The 18238-nt window shown below is 36.6% G+C and overlaps 1 protein-coding gene and 1 non-coding gene across 1 annotated transcript; one reads left to right on the forward strand and one right to left on the reverse strand.

The window, feature by feature from the left end:
- Erich1 (glutamate-rich 1) overlaps nucleotides 1-18238 on the forward strand; it is a gene marked incomplete at its 5' end in the record, with an annotated part of 52793804 nt that overhangs the window by 2682763 nt on the left and 50092803 nt on the right.
- LOC120097652 (U6 spliceosomal RNA) lies at nucleotides 8385-8491 on the reverse strand. The gene has a single exon (XR_015640576.1). It is a non-coding gene; the product is annotated as a U6 spliceosomal RNA (small nuclear RNA).

Raw genomic sequence — 18238 nt, forward strand, 5'->3', positions numbered from 1 at the left:
AGTAATTCATAAGAGACCCTGGCCTCTGATGAAAATCATTTACAGCTAATCTCCTAAATGTTGTTTTCTTCTTCTTCTTCTTCTTCTTCTTCTTCTTCTTCTTCTTCTTCTTCTTCTTCTTCTTCTTCTTCTTCTTCTACTACTACTACTACTACTACTATTAATTACTGTTGTGGTTAATCTTACTTTTATATTAAGTGAAGCTACTATTTCATTCAAATTTCTGTGTTCCTACCAAAAGCTAATTTTCTATCCCAGGCTGCAGTTCAAGTTGCCAACTTCCACTTTGTTGGACTCGCATCTTTGTCTCTTGACTTTGACAGTGTCTTTGGCTTCCCCTGTTGTCTAGTTTGTTTTTGTTCATACTTAAAGAGTAACTTGATTACTATTCACACTATACACAAATTCAAACTTTATAGAAGGATACATATAAATTATTTCATATATGTGTACTGTATCTATATTATATCTCTTTTCCTTCTCCTCTATCTTTTCCTGCAGCTTTTTATTGATGACCAGTTCTCTGCATTTTCATCAGTTGTAACTATCTGTATTGTTCTCCGTTTGCTGCATAAGAAAGTTTCAGTGCTCAGGAGTAAGAATGATCCTTGTCTGTGTACCTAAAGATAAATATTTAGGATGTATTGAGAAGTTGTACTGGTTTAAAACAGTGATAGTAATAGGTTTTTCTGTGAGTCCCATGGCTGGGTTTAGTAATTATTTTAGCAAGTCTTAAATCCAATTAGACAGCAGTTGGGTTGGTTGCCACGCAGATACACAGGCCACTATTCCACCTTTGGGAATATCTTTGTCAAACCGGACATTCTTGTACCATATAGGGGTCACAGGTGGATAGAACTTTGAGTTGCCTTCCTCTGCTTATATTGTGCACAACACCTCTGGATATTTATTACAAAGCTAGTCCTCAGAGAGATGGCTTCTACATTAGTTCCAACTTTATTCCTACAAGTCCTTTCTGAAGTGTATTCTATCTTTAGCAATAGGGGGATAACTTCAAATTCTGTGAGACAACCAAAGGTATTGACAGGACTTAATTGGATATTAGATATCAGATATTGGATTTTTTGACCCCCCTGACCAAGAACTGAAAAAGAGGGTTCTTAGGCCTGTTGTGTGGGTTTTTGTATTGTATGGCTCTTGATTTTTTTCAAGAATTAGTATTTCTTAGTCGTTTCAAATATTATAATGCTAAAAAGTAACATAAAATACCCTTTTTCCAAATAACCTCCAACCATCAATTTTCTATTTTCTTAAAATATACCAGATCTTAAAATTCCTGGCTAGAATATTTAAATAAAAAGGATTATGTTGTATGTATTTTTCTGAGTCTGAGTTACCTGAGTCAGTACATTATTTTATTCTGTCAGTCTTTCACTTCATAGCATATGTCTTTCTGATAGGTTAAAAAGATAAAAGATATTACTGTATAATTAAGTAAGATTAAAATGTACAGTCAATGTAAAAGTAGCTTTGATTCAACAAATGTAATTTTTGTCTTTGAGGCTCAAAGCTAAATAACTCCACTTTTTATCATTCTTTCTGAACTCTGGCTGACTGGTTCAACTAAAGCTATTCTCGCTCAAACCCCTCACCAAGCTGATTCATTCAATTTGGCTTTTCTGGTTTTCACTGCATTGCTCTGCTTATACTCAAACTAACTCTGGAAATTTGTTCTACCCTTCAGGTTCCTTCTTTTTTTTTTCATCTTTATTAACTTGAGTATTTCTTTTTTTTTTTTTTTTTTTTTTTTTTGCAATTGTTATATTGCCTGAACCGCTCCACAGGGTCACGCAGGACTTACACCTTCTTTTTTTTTTTTTTTTATTAACTTGAGTATTTCTTATATACATTTCGAGGGTTATTCCCTTTCCCGGTTTCCGGGCAAACATCCCCCTAATCCCTCCCCCTCCCCTTCTTTATGGGTGTTCCCCTCCCCATCCTCCCCCCTTGCTGCCCTCCCCACAACATCTAGTTCACTGGGGGTTCAGTCTTAGCAGGACCCAGGGCTTCCCCTTCCACTGGTGCTCTTACTAGGATATTCATTGCTACCTATGAGGTCAGAGTCCACGGTCAGTCCATGTATAGTCTTTAGGTAGTGGCTTAGTCCCTGGAAGCTCTGGTTGCTTGGCATTGTTGTACATATGGGGTCTCGAGCCCCTTCAAGCTCTTCCAGTTCTTTCTCTGATTCCTTCAATGGGAGTCCTATTCTCAGTTCAGTGGTTTGCTGCTGGCATTCGCCTCTGTATTTGTTGTATTCTGGCTGTGTCTCTCAGGAGCGATCTACATCCGGCTCCTGTCGGCCTGCACTTCTTTGCTTCATCTATCTTGTCTAATTGGATGGCTATATATGTGTGGGCCACATGTGGGGCAGGCTCTGAATGGGTGTTCCTTCTGTGTCTGTTTTAATCTTTGCCTCTCTATTCCCTGCCACGGGTATTCTTATTCCCCTTTTAAAGAAGGAGTGAAGCATTCACATTTTGATCATCCGTCTTGAGTTTCATTTGTTCTAGGCATCTAGGGTAATTCAAGCATTTGGGCTAATAGCCACTTATCAATGAGTGCATGCCACGTGTGTTTTTCTGTGATTGGGTTACCTCACTTAGGATGATATTTTCCAGTTCCAACCATTTGCCTACGAATTTCATAAAGTCATTGTTTTTGATAGCTGAGTAATATTCCATTGTGTAGATGTACCACATTTTCTGTATCCATTCCTCTGTTGAAGGGCATCTGGGTTCTTTCCAGCTTCTGGCTATTATAAATAAGGCTGCGATGAACATAGTGGAGCACGTGTCTTTTTTATATGTTGGGGCATCTTGTGGGTATGCCCAAGAGAGGTATAGCTAGATCCTCAGGCAGTTCAATGTCCAATTTTCTGAGGAAACTCCAGACTGATTTCCAGAGTGGTTGTACCAGTCTGCAATCCCACCAACAATGGAGGAGTGTTCCTCTTTCTCCACATCCTCGCCAGCATCTGCTGTCATCTGAGTTTTTGATCTTAGCCATTCTCACTGGTGTGAGGTGAAATCTCAGGGATGTTTTGATTTGCATTTCCCTTATGACTAAAGATGTTGAACATTTCTTTAGGTGTTTCTCAGCCATTCGGCATTCCTCAGCTGTGAATATTTTGTTTAGCTCTGAACCCTATTTTTTAATAGGGTTATTTGTCTCCCTGCGGTCTAACTTCTTGAGTTCTTTGTATATTTTGGATATAAGGCCTCTATCTGTTGTAGGATTGGTAAAGCTCTTTTCCCAATCTGTTGGTTTCCGTTTTGTCCTAACCACAGTGTCCTTTGCCTTACAGAAGCTTTGCAGTTTTATGAGATCCCATTTGTTGATTCTTGATCTTAGAGCATAAGCCATTGGTGTTTTGTTCAGGAAATTTTTTCCAGTGCCCATGTGTTCCAGATGCTTCCCTAGTTTTTCTTCCATTAGTTTGAGTGTATCTGGTTTGATGTGGAGGTCCTTGATCCACTTGGACCTAAGCTTTGTACAGGGTGATAAGCATGGATCGATCTGCATTCTGCTGACCTCCAGTTGAGCCAGCACCATTGGTTGAAAATGCTATCTTTTTTCCATTGGATGGTTTTGGCTCCTTTGTCAAAAATCAAGTGCCCATAGGTGTGTGGGTTCATTTCTGGGTCTTCAATTCTGTTCCATTGGTCTATCTGTCTGTCTCTGTACCAATACCACACAGTTTTTATCACTATTGCTCTGTAATACTGCTTGAGTTCAAGGATAGTGATTCCCCCTGAAGTCCTTTTATTGTTGAGGATAGTTTTAGCTATCCTGGGTTTTTTGTTATTCCAGATGAATTTGCAAATTGTTCTGTCTAGCTCTTTGAAGAATTGGACTGATATTTTGATGGGAATTGCATTGAATCTGTAGATCGCTTTTGGTAAAATGGCCATTTTTACTATATTAATCCTGCCAATCCATGAGCATGGGAGATCTTTCCATCTTCTGAGGTCTTCTTCAATTTCTTTCTTCAGAGTCTTGAAGTTCTTATTGTACAAATCTTTTACTTGCTTAGTTAAAGTCACACCGAGGTACTTTATATTATTTGGGTCTATTATGAAGGTTGTCGTTTCCCTAATTTCTTTCTCGGCTTGTTTCTCTTTTGTGTAGAGGAAAGCTACTGATTTATTTGAGTTAATTTTATACCCAGCCACTTTGCTGAAGTTGTATATTTCTTATTTACATTTCGATTGTTATTACACTTCCCGGTTTCCAGGTCAATATCCCCCTAACCCCTGCCCCTCCACTTCTCTATGGGTGTTCCCATCCCCATCCTCCCCCAATTACCATCCTCCCCCAATTACCCCCCTCCCCCCAACAATCACGTTCACTGGGGGTTCAGTCTTGGCAGAAACAAGGGCTTCCCCTTCCACTGGTGCTCTTACTAGGCTATTCATTGCTACCTATGCAGTTGGAGCCCCGGGTCAGTCCATGTATAGTCTTTGGGTAGTGGCTTAGTCCCTGGAAGCTCTGGTTGGTTGACATTGTTGTTTATATGGGGTCTCAAGCCCCTTCATGTTCTTTGAGTCCTTCCTCTGATTCCTTCAACAGGGGTCCCATTCTCAGTTCAGTGGTTTGATGATGGCATTCGCCTATCTATTTGCTGTATTCTGGCTGTGTCTCTCAGGAGAGATCTACATCCAGTTCCTCTTAGCCTGCACTTCTTTGCTTCATCCATCTTATCTAGTTTGGTGGCTGTATATGTATGGGCCGCATGTGGGGCAGGATCTGAATGGGAGTTCCTTCTGCCACTGTTCTATTCTTTGCCTCCCTATTCCCTCCGAAGGGTATTCTTGTTCACCTTTAAAATAAGGAGTGAAGCATTCACATTTTGGTTATCCTTCTTGAGTTTCATGTGTTCTGTGCATCTAGGGTAATTCGAGTGTTTGGGCTAATATCCACTTATCAATGAGTGCATACCATGTGTGTTTTTCTGTGATTTTATTACCTCACTCAGGATGATATTTTCCAATTCCATACATTTGCCTATGAATTTCATAAAGTCATTGTTTTTGATAGTTGAGTAATACTCCATTGTGTAGATGTACAACATTTTCTGCATCCATTCCACTCTTGAAGGGCATCTGAGTTCTTTCCAGCTTCTAGCTATTATAAATAAGGCTGCTATGAACTTGCTGGAGCATGTGTCTTTGTTATATGTTGGGGCATTTTTGGGTATATGCCCAAGAGAGGTACAGCTGGGTCCTCAGGTAGTTCAATGTCCAATTTTCTGAGGAACCTCCAGATTGATTTTCAGAATGGTTGTACCAATCTGCAATCCCACCAACAATGGAGGAATGTTCCTCTTTCTCCACATCCTCGCCAGCATCTGCTGTCATCTGAGTTTTTGATCTTAGCGATTCTCACTGGTGTGAGGTGAAATCTCAGGGATGTTTTGATTTGCATTTTCCTTATGACTAAAGATGTTGAACATTTCTTTAGGTGTTTCTCAGCCATTAGGCATTCCTCAGCTGTGAATTCTTTGTTTACCTCTGAACCCCATTTTTAATAGGGTTATTTGTCTCCCTGCAGTCTAACATCTTGAGTTCTTTGTACATTTTGGATAAAAGCCCTCTATCAGTTATAGGATTTGTAAAGATCTTTTCCCAATCTGTTCACTGAGTTTTGTCCTAATGACAGTGTCTTTTGCTTTACAAAAGGTTTGTAGTTTTATGATGTCCCATTTTTCGATTTTTGATCTTAGAGCATAAGCCATTGGTGTTCTGTTCAGAAAATTCTCTCCAGTGCTCATGTGTTCAAGATGCTTCCCCACATTTTCTTCTATTAGTTTGAGTTTATCTGGTTTGATGTGGAGGTCCTTGATCCACTGGAATTAAGCTTTCTACAGCAGGATGATAAGCATGGATCAAGCTACATTCTTCTATATGCTGACCTCCAGTTTAACCAGAACCATTTGCTGAAAATGCTATCTTTTTTCCATTATATGGTTTTGGCTCCTTTTTTAAATATCAAGTAACCATAGGTGTGTGGGTTCATTTCTGGGTCTTCAATTCTATTCCACTGGTCGATCTGTCTGTCTGTGTACCAATACCATGCAGTTTTTATCACTATTGCTCTGTAATACTGCTTGAGTTCAGGGATACTAATTGCCCCGGAAGTCCCTTTTTTTTTTTTGGAGCTGGGGACCAAACCCAGTGCCTTGCGCTTCCTATGCAAGCACTCTACCACTGAGCTAAATCCCCAACCCCAAAAAACCTTTAAAGACATACTGGAGAAGCATGGACTCTGCCAGACTTGGTGGTGCATGCCTTTTTTTTTTTTTTTTTTTTTGAGGATAGTTTTAGCTATGGGTTTTTTGTTATTCCAGATGAATTTGCAAATTGTCCTGTCTAACTCTCTGAAAAATTGGATTGGTATTTTGATGGGGATTGCTTTGAGTCTGTAGATTGCTTTTCGTAAAATGGCCATTTTTACTATATTAATCCTGCCAATCCATGAGCATGGGAGATCTTTCCATCTTCTGAGATCTTCAATTTCTTTCTTTAGAGTCTTGAAGTTCTTATCATACAGATCTTTCACTTGCTTGGTTACAGTCACACCGAGGTATTTTATATTATTTGGGACTATTATGAAGGATGTCATTTCCCTAATTTCTTTTTTGGCTTGTTTCTCTTTTGTGTAGAGGAAGGCTACTGATTTATTTGAGTTAATTTTATACCCAGCCACTTTGCTGAAGGTGTTTATCAGGTTTAGTAGAACTTTTGGGATCACTTAAATATACTATCATATCATCTGCAAATAGTGATATTTTGACTTCTTCTTTTCCAATCTGTACCCCTTTGATCTCCTTTTGTTGTCTGATTGCCCTGGCTAGAACTTCAAGAACTATATTGAATAAATAGGGAGAGAGTGGGCAGCCTTGTCTAGTCCCTGATTTTAGTGGGATTGCTTCAAGTTTCTCTCCATTTAGTTTAATGTTAGCTACTGGTTTGCTGTATATGGCTTTTACTATGTTTAGGTATGGGCCTTGAATTCCTATTCCTTCCAGGACTTTTATCATGAAGGGGTGTTGAATTTTATCAAATGCTTTCTCAGCATCTAATGAAATTATCATGTGTTTTTTTTTTCTTTCAGTTTGTTTATATAGTGGATTACGTTGATGGTTTTCCATATGTTAAACCATCCCTGCATCCCTGGAATGAAGCCTACTTGACCATGACAGATGATTGTTTTGATGTGCTCTTCGATTCGGTTTGCCAGAATTTTATTGAGTATTATTACATCGATATTTATAAGGGAAATTGGCCTGAAGTTCTCTTTCTTTCTTAGGTCTTTGAGTGGTTTAGGTATAAAAGTAATTGTGGCTTCATAGAAGGAATTCGGTAGTGCTCCATCTGTTTCAATTTTGTGGAATAGTTTGGATAGTATTGGTATGAGGTCTTCTATGAAGATCTGATAGAATTCTGCACTGAACCCATCTACTCCTTGGCTCTTTTTCGTTGGGAGACCTTTAATGACTGCTTCTATTTCCTTAGGAGTTATGGGGTTGTTTAACTGGTTTATCTGTTCCTGATTTAACTTTGGTACCTTGTATCTGTCTAGGAAATTGTCCATCTCCTGCAGATTTTCAAGTTTTGTTGAATATAGGCTTTTGTATTAGGACCTGATGATTTTTTGAATTTCCTCTGATTCTGTAGTTATGTCTCCCTTTTCATTTCTGACTTTGTTAATTTGCACACACTCTCTGTGTCCTCTCTTTAGTCTGGCTAATGGTTTATCTATCTTGTTTATCTTCTCAAAGAACTAACTTTTGGTTCTGTTGAATCTTTGTATTTCCTTTTTGTTTCTACTTGATTGATTTCAGCTCTGAGTTTGATTATTTCCTGCCTTCTACTCCTCCTGGGTGTATTTGCTTCTTTTTGTTCTAGAGCTTTTAGGTGTGCTGTCAAGCTGCTGATATATGCTCTCTCCTGTTTCTTTCTGCAGACATTCAGAGCTATGTGTTTTCCTCTTAGCACAGCTTTCATTGTGTCCCATATGTTTGGGTATGTTGTACCTTCATTTTCATTATGTTCTAAGAAGTCTTTAATTTCTTTTTTCATTTTTTCTTCCTTGACCAGGTTATCTTTGTGTAGAGCATTGTTCAATTTCCACGTATATGTGGGCATTCTCCCCTTATTGTTGTTGAAGACCAGCTTTAGCCCGTGGTGGTCTGATAGGACGCATGGAATTATTTCTAACTTTCTGTATCTGTTGAGGTCTGTATTATGACCGATTATATGGTCAATTTTGGAGAAAGTACCATGAGGTGGTGAGAAGAAGGTGCATCCTTTTGTTTTAGGATAGAATGTTCTATACATATCTGTTAAATCCATTTGGTTCATAAAATTATGAAATGCTTCATGAATTTGTGTAGCATCCTTGTTCAAGGACCACTCTAATCTTCTCTGTATCGTTCCAATTTTAGTATATGTGCTGCCAAAGTGAGCACCTTCAGGTTCCTTCTTATTCACTGGCTTCAGCCACCTCTTCTGATCTGCACTCTTCTGCTTGACCTCACCAATGTACTCCAGTCCCCTGAACTGTAATCACTGCTTTGATTCCCAACTGACTTGCACTGAACTGAATTGAACTGATCTAACCCTCTGCTCCATCTCTGTCTCCTGCTCTGTCTCCTCCATCTCCTCCATCATCTCCTCTCTCAACCGCTCCCTCTCCCTCTCCCTCTCCCTCTCTGCACTGTTTTTAGGTAGTCTCTGTTTCCTGTGCTGTTCTCCTGTGAATTTGGCATATCCTGTCTCTGACTCATTTACTCAAATCTTTCTCTGATTCATCACTCTGTCTTCCCCTCAATTAGACATTATTTTTAAGCATGCCTGCTGCCTTCTGAACCTTCCAAACTGTATCTTCATTGTTTGGGATTAAAAGTGTATACTAAGGGTGGGTCTGTCTGTATTCCATCCAAGGAATTGAAGGTGTGTGGTCTTTGATGTGATCTCATGGCAGAGCAGCCATATTGCTCAGTTAAATTTACTCTACAAGTGAATGCACTTCCCCAAGTTCAGATAAGCAAGCATATCTGGGTAACAGCCCAGGATCTTTTTTGAAAGTTTTACTACACTATGGTATTATAGAAAACATACACCTAGTTTATTCAATAATTATTAGTTTCAATAAAATAATATAAAATCGGTGTAATTTTGGATTTGTTGTAAAAGCTAAACAAATATAATCTATATGCCACTTTCATTCAAGCCAAATAAAATATCAGTTAAATATACAGTGACTTAAATTAAATTTTAGTTAAGTGAGTGAGTGAATGATGAGTAGATGGATGGATGGATGGATGGATGGATGGATGGATGGATGGATTGACAGATGGGTAGACATAAAGACGGATCAATGTTAAGGAAATTAAGATCTCATCTTGACTGTTTCAAGTTACCTGTGAATCACAATATAAGCTCATCCTGATTACTATTTGATGCTCATGCTTGAACTCCTTTAAATAGGTTCCTAGAAAAGGGCACTTGATTTATATTTATGCCAATTTCTTCAAGTTAAAACATATTACCCAATTGTTGGCTTTTGTTAGGATACTCAATTCTAAAGACTAAAGACATTACATTGTAAATATTTGTGATAATGAACATGCACATTGAACACATTGTCTGTAACCTAAGGACTTCGGTGGCATCAGAAGTTCCACATGTATTTAGATTTCCATTCAAGTTATTTCTAAAATAAAAAATCAACTTTTAGTTCCATGAAGCAGTTTCACATTGTTCTAATATTTAGATGGCATCGTATGCAATTTTCTACTGCTTGTATCTAGTTCTCTCCTCCATTATTATAGCATGAAAGTAGGCTTTCCTAGTAGGAATAACTTTTATTGTAGCCCAAGATTTAGTGAGAGTAATCTGATTTTAACATTACTATCTGGAAATCAATTTGACTTCAGTTAACACATTCTCTCTTTCAATATCATTAACTTCATATTTCATACTCCGTCCACAATTCTAAAGACATAAAGAATATTAAGGATTTTCTGTGTTCTTTCTTCTTTCTGTTTTAATATATGGACGCTTGAATTTGAAGCATGCATGTAATTGCATTCTATGAGCAAGTCCCCCTACAAGAAAGGGTGAATGTTTCATACTTTGAATCTCTCTCTCTCTCTCTCTCTCTCTCTCTCTCTCTCTCTCTCTCTCTGTCTCTCTGAACAATATGTGTTGTTCATTCTGACTAATAAGCATCCTTTCTAGAGAATCTCATAGTGTTTGCTTTTTATATTTGACCTTCTGTTATTTCGTACTATTACTTATTTTGCATAAGTTTGGTAAGTTTTTACTATCTTATTGCTCATCGCCAAAACATACATGAATAAAGTATTCAGGCAAAGATAACACATTATGTTGGTAAATGCATCTGTTCTCAGATACATTAAAGTTCTACTTTACATAATGTAAAATGCGCATTCACTGTTGAAATCGGCTTGCACATATCCAAAGGAACTGAGATTCCATATTTCTTTTTTCCCATCTAACACTTAGATTTTGAAGATGAAGTACTATGGATGCCGCATGTACATTTTTAAAGGCTTAAATACCCTTTTAAAAAAGAATCATCTCAATTTGTTCCTCAAAATTTTTACAATTGGACACATGAATTTGAATCTTGGCATAACCCGCCCAATGTCATCTCTGCTCAATGATTCACCTTTATGAGCAATATATTTCATCACTGTGATGTAACTCATACTGACATGTTAATGGCATCTTGCTCATGGTCACATGCATTTTCATTTATAACCAATATAACACTTATGGGCTTCTTCCCACTTAGATTTTCTTCTCTTGTCCCACCCGTCTTCAAGCAAGAATTATGCCATGTGCATGCATTTGATGAGTAGTTTGCAGAGTAGCCTAAGCCAACCCTACTTACAGTTAATAGGGAGTAGAATTTAATTTTGATTCCCAATAATGTAAGACATTGATAATAAGTTGATGTGCATGGATCAGATAAAACCAGGGGAGGCAGTTCTTTTATTGAATCACTGTGCCAACTTAGACTGGTAAAATTCCCCTCAGTTGGCCAAACTTATTAGCCCTTACATTGACATAGAATTTCATTTTTATGACTTTCTATTACCACTTTACTAGAAAATCATATACTGTATTCCGTTATTATCCATATATGTATATGCATATATTTCTAATAAATTAATATTTTGTTCAATTGGCTTACTGATAGACATTATTGGTGAAGTGTTTCAAATTTCATTTCAAATCAATATTTTATACTCTTCTACTAATAATATCAAGAAGAAACTGTTATTATTCATATACAGTTTTAGAAATATTTCTGAGTTTCTATAGATGACTTTCAAAATAAATATGTATTTCTACAAAACATTGTTCTTAGATTTTAAAAGCATAATTTACTTTACAAAAATCAATAAACAACTCATATATACATATTGTGGAGATAGACATATTTTCAGATATGATGAAAAATTCAAACTACAGCATGCCAAAGAAGATGCTTGATTTATTTATTGATTTGTTTCTCTGTTTAGTCTTCTCTAATATATTACATCCAGCTACAGTTTTCCCTCCCTCCTCTCATTCCATTCTCTTCTACTCACCTCTCTTTTCCTCCAGGCCCAATTTTCTTTCAATTCCCTTTTTGAAAAAAGCAGGCTTCCCATGAATGTGGGTTTAAAACCTTGAATTGCATTTATTTTTAATTTTGTGAATGTGCATCCACGTGTATGTATGAATGTATATATGTATGTGTGTATGTATGTACATATGTACATTTCAGTGTATGCACTATGACATGTATATGGAAGTCAGGAGACAGCATGAAAGAGTCAATTCTATTCAACCATGTGGGCTTTAGCAACTGAAATCTAGTCATCCATATGGAGGCCACTGCCATTACCCACACAAACATTTAGCCATTCCTAAATATGTAATATATATAATTTTAATGGCAAAAATTAGGCTTATTAAATAAAATACTGTTGAAGTAGTACAACATTTATTAAAGTATGATGTCACTTAATGGAACAAACTAATATTGTGTCTTCACTAGCCACTCTTATAATGAATTTCTGTTGTATAGAAAGACAAGGTACTAGATAACCATTACTGTTTGTTGATGTCGAGTTAAACCATCTGCATTGATACAAACTGTATGTTCTTACTGAAATCTCTGTAAACTTCATAAATCATTTCTATTTCTTGATGATCGATGATCAATGGAGAAGGACCTATAAAACACCACTGAAGTGTGTAAGAAGTCAAACCATATTATATTAACAAATTTAGTGAAAAACTGAAAGAAACTGTTTTAAACCATCAGTGCAATATACTATATAAACAAACTCAAAGAAAAAAAAACACACGATCATCTTATTGGATGCTGAAAAGGCGTTTGACAAAATTCAACACCCCTTCAGGTTAAGTGTCTTGGAAAGATCAGGAATTCAAGGTCCATACCTTAATATAGTAAAAGCAATATACAGCAAACCAGTAGCCAACATCAAACTAAATGGAGAGAAATTTGAAGCAATCCCACTTGAATCAGGAACTGCAAGGCTGCCCACTCTCTCCCTACATTATTCTAAATAGTACTCAAAGTCCTAGCCAGACCAATCAGACAAAAAAGGAGACCAAAGAGATACAAATGGGAAAGGAAGAAGTGAAAATATAACTATTTTCAGATGATATTTAGTATACATAAGTGATCCCTAAAGTTCCACCAGAGAACTACTAAACCTGATAAACAACTTCAGCATAGTGCCTGGGTATAACATTAACTCAAACAAATCAGTAGCCTTCCTCTACTCAAAGGATAAACAGACTGAAAAGGAAATTAGGGAAACAACATCCTTCATAATAGTCACAAATAATATAAAATACCTCAGTGTGACCAAGCAAGTGAAAGATCTGTATGATAAGAACTTCAAGTCTCTGAAGAAAGAAATTGAAGATCTCAGAAGATGGAACATCTCTCATGCTCGTGGATTGGCAAGATTAATACTGTAAAAATGGCCATCTTGCCAGAAACGATCTAGAGATTCAATGCAATCTCCATCAAAATTCCAACCCAATCCTTCATGGAGTGAGAAAGGGCAATTTGCAAATTCATTTGGAATAACAAAATCCCAGGATAGCAAAAATTCTCCTCAACAATAAAATAACTTCTTGGGGAATCACCATCCTTGACCTCAAGCTGTATTACAGAACAATCATGGTAAAAAAAACTGTATGGTTTTGGTACAAAGACAGGCAGGTAGATAAGTGGTATAGAATTGAAGACCTAGAAATGAACCCACACACTTATGGTCACTTGATCTTTGTACAAAGTAGCTAAAACCATCCAGTAGAAAAAAAGATAGAATTTTCAACAAATGGTCCTCATTCAACTGCTGGTCAGCATGTAGAAGAAATCAAATTTCAATTGGATATCTCTATGCTCTCCATAATTCAACACAATGTTGAAGTAAGTGTGTTATATGGCTTCCTGCATTTTATGAATCATACGCAAACAATCATTTTCATTTTACTCTGTACTTCATCAGAAATAAAAAGTAAAGCAAAAAGAAAGAAAAATACCATCTACAAAGTATAAGTTGACACTGGGTTTATGCTTGTGTCCTATGTTATTCTTTCTTAGTTTGTTTTTCTTTTTCTTAATGATGGAGATGAACTATTAGTATTCAAAGATAAAAAAGAATACATCTTTCAAAGGACAAAGATCTTGCTTTCTGCAATTTGCACCATTCAGGTCAACCTTCAAGAGATTCTTTGTGATTGTTTTTTTTTTTTTTTACATAAGGGGAACATAGAAGCAAACAAATATTTCAATGAATTTTTATCAATCTACTGATTGGACAGGTGCTTAGCCGTGAATATGGTAACCAACTAAAGTTGCCTCATTAGTCTGGTTTTATGGTACTTTTTATGACCCACATATCATGAAATTACATTCACATTAAAAAGTAACCATCTGGTGTGCATCATTTTATGAAATTGGCCAATAAATCTGCATAGTGCACTATGGTAAAATATATTGATCCATAAACTACAACACTGAACAGCAAATAGACTGTAAACTAAAACTCCAAGCATCCTTTCAGCATTAAAATTTCCATCTCTAATCTTGCTCCCAAGCAGCAAAAACTGTTGTGGCTCCCCAACCGTTGTGGCAAAATGGTTATTACAATTACTCATATGCTATCCTGCAGAAACCCTCAGGTTTAGGGTACCATTTGCTGGAGGAAGCTAGGAATTCTTATGTGTGGAAAGTCCTCCAGTATATTTACTACTTGAATGAACTTTTTCTCATCTTTACTTTCAGAAAAGAAATATAGAGATTTCCTCACTGCTTCATGATCTGAGAGAAATAACTAGCAGTTGAATAATTAAAATCTTGAGAACATTCCCAATCTTAAATGGAACAACCACTTGGTGAAATATAAAAACAGTTCAAAAAAGAAAGGTTATTAATTGCATCTCTCAGTTCAACATACTTGAAAACTATGTGAAGTTATGATGATTGAAAAATACTACTGAGCGTGTAGCTCAGTGATGGGGTGCTTGCCTAGCGTGTGTGAGGTGCTACAGCACATGCACACAAGTAATCAAAACTTATATTCATAAAATGTCTCATTTACAAGCTGGAGAGATGGCTCAGTGGGCAAGCAAACTGGCTGCTTTCCCAGAGGTCCTAAGTTCAATTCCTGGCAACCACACGGTGGCTCACAACCATCTGTAATGAGATCCACTGCCTAATAAATAAGTCTTTAAATAAAAAAAAGCCTTGCTCACAACCTAAAAAACATACTAGCAAGTGAAAAGAAAATTTTCTTCATCAACATTAGAAAATTTTGTATTATGTCATATAAGGGTCAGTTGGATATATATATATATATATATATATATATATATATATATATATATATATATATATGCGCCATGGTTCCGTGGGCCAATATCATACCAAATCATATTAGTTGTTGAGCCAAGTCTTTATACCTAGACTAAGTTGTCTCTTGACTATTTCTTTTGATCTTAAAACAGCTTTCGAAGTTAACTTCATGGTGAAGGATGGACTTTCTATGCTGTAGTTGGACAGGCCTTCTCTTGTCAAGTCAATAACAAAATCAACTTTCTTCTCTACAGGCGCAACTTCAGTCCTGGCATTAGGGGAATTGCTGACATTTCTTGATGTATTTTTTTCTAATTTCTGTTGGATCTGATGTAATTGGAGTTGTCAAATTAGGATTTTCCACAGAAATCAACATAATATCATCGTTCCTTTCAGAAACAAACTCAACACAAGCTGATAACAAATTAATCTTTCTACTTTTTTTTTTTTGAAGAGTTAAAAGGCGCATGGTTCACAGAAGACTTTCTTTTACTTTGACTTGTAACTGACTTTTGGGTCACGCTCAAATTCGCAGAATCTGTAACCTTACAAACTGTCTTACTGGGTAATGTGTTTGGTTCCAAAAAAATTTCCTTGAGATGATAATACAGCTTTGAGATGACAATATGGTTTTGATATGTTTTTGAAGTCTTATGCTCTCTTAGCTTCTACCAAATATTATTTTGCTGTCCAATCAAAAGACATTTTTGGGTGATATGGACCATTTTGTAATATCAAGTGAATTCCTGGGTTTTCCGAAAACCTTACCTAAAAGTCCTCAGTGATTTTGTGTTTTCTACATACTATGTTTTCATATATGAATGTTTTGTTTGCAGTGCCTAACCCTGTGCATTGTAATGTCTATCCTGTGTTGCAGTTGTGAACCCTTTGGGGACAGCCTTCCATGTGTTATAATCGTCTTGGAACTGTGTGTGTTTCTAGTGTGCATTCAGTATGTACTTCGGTGGTGTTTTCATACACACCCATCATTGACCCAGGTTGCCACTGTCTATTTCTATAGTAGCTATGGTATTGCTGCTGTGTCTGAAACCCTCAGGTACAAGCAGCCACTTTTCCCGTTCTTGACAATCAGCTGAAAGCAAAACCAACCATTTGCCAAAGGTAGGTGACCCAGGATGCATCTGTGCCACATGTAGTATACAGAAATTCTTTCCCGTTGTTGTCGAATGCAGGCTATTGGTTTGTACCCTTTGTTTTTGATTTTGTTTGGCTGGCAATCATTTGAGAGAAATAGCTTGGAGGTTTTGCCTAAACAGTACACTTTGTTAGATCAGGCAATGTGGGACAGCACTTGGAAGGCAAAGGCAGATAGATCTCTTGAGTTCAGGACCAGCTTGCTCTACATAGAAAGTTCCAGTCCAGCCAGAGCTAAACTGTTAAAAAAATGGTTTTGTTAGACTTTGTTCTAACTTTTTTATTAGAGCATGAAAATGCACAGTGCTTCCTTAAAAAAAAATCATTCAACCTGCTATTTCAGCCATAGAGTTCACTTAGATTTGAGGCTTTAATTTGCTGATTCTTAATTTCTCTAAATACCTCCCTTTGCCAGTTTCCTGGTTTCTGTTAGAATTTGAAGAATAAAACACTAAAGGCTCTAATAGAAGAGCCCTATGCATGCCTTGCACTGAAGCGATGTGCAAGCCGTTCAGGAGAGACCTGAGATGCCTACGTCACTACCCAAAAGAAACAGACTAGATCACTAGATACTGGGGTGTTAAAAGGCAACACTGCACCATGGTTTTCAAGTGGGGTACTCATCTGGTATAGAGTAGAGTTCTGAGACCTGATCAGGAAACGGTTGCACTTGGTATTTGAGATGACTCCATCTTCACAAATAAAGCTGTTACTTTTTAAGGTTAAAAAAAGAGAAATCGTTGGGATTATGCCTGTGTTTTAACTTTATTTCCTATTGCCTACAAGTTTTTAAATTAGTTCCACCTCAAATTTTGTTTGTTGTTTTTATTTTATTTTATTGGATATTTTCTTTATTTACATTTCAAATGGAATCCCTTTTCCCACTTTCCCCTCTGGAAATGCCCCCATCCCATCCTCTCTCCCCTGCTTCTATGAGGGTGCTCTCCCACCCACCTACCCACTCCCTCTTTCCTCCCATGTCTACTGATTCTGAAGCTGTTTCCTGTAGATGGTTTACAAGGTTCTCTTGCAAATATTTCCTCATTTGTATTTTTCCATTTATAAAGCCATATATTTCTTTAATTCTTACCTATGTTGTTTTTATTCCTCTGAAAAATTACTGAATGAACATCACATAATTCATCCCTACTGTTTTATTTTCTTTGTCTGTGCACAAGATCAAACTGTTCTTTTCAACATTCCAGTGTTTTAACGATTTCTATTTACTATTTAGCCAAAATAATATTATTTAAAATTATATTGTCCCTCTACAGACTCCAGTGAAACTGATCATGTTTCCTACAATATTTTATATTCAACATGGCACAGTGCTTAACCATAGTCAGATAATAGAATGGATGTTACATGTGTGTATCTTCTAAACACATGAATTAATATGCTATAAAACAGCTGTTGCATCCAAAAGAAAATTGTGTTTTCTTCATTTTTCTCCATTCATACTTTTCTGAGGGTCTTTATGCTCATTTCCTAATTGTTACTGATAATGACAACATTTGAATCTGATATTTCCATACCAGATGTCTTTTTGAAGTTCCATAACTCTTATTTTGCTTCTTTGTGGTGGAAACGGGCAAGATTGAAATTAACTTAAGAGCATCAAAAGATAATTAGCTCAGAGACTTCAGTGCAGCTTTATGATGGCTAAGATATTGGCTTTCAATAATAATAAAGATGGAGGGCTTTCTATACTAAAAAGCATTGCTTTTAAATTTGCCTCCCATATATGCAATTCATTGATACAGTTTTCAGGGGTACCACATAGGTTATTGGATGAGGGTCTGTTTTATCCACAAACTGTTACTCGGAGTAAAACGTTTCCCAGAAAACTAAAAGTAAAATATTTTCACATATTTAAAGGAAAATTTTATTCTTTAATATTTCTTTACAGTTTAGGACCTTTTATAGATAGTTTCTTCATTTTAGCTCAGACTATAATAGAGTGAATCTTGCTTTGATTAATTTTACATTACATTTAATGTCTGTGTCAGCCAAGCTGCAGGAAGACCTGCAGCGAGTCCTATTTAAACCCAGTTCCTTTGCTTGGCACAACATCAAATTATCAGAACAAGTGTCATGACTTTCAAATTCTAGTTCTCTCACAATTTTTTTTGTTTCAGAAGCT

Source organism: Rattus norvegicus, chromosome 16 (assembly GCF_021556685.1).
Source record: "Rattus norvegicus strain SHRSP/BbbUtx chromosome 16, alternate assembly SHRSP_T2T, whole genome shotgun sequence".
Classification (NCBI taxonomy): domain Eukaryota; kingdom Metazoa; phylum Chordata; class Mammalia; order Rodentia; family Muridae; genus Rattus; species Rattus norvegicus.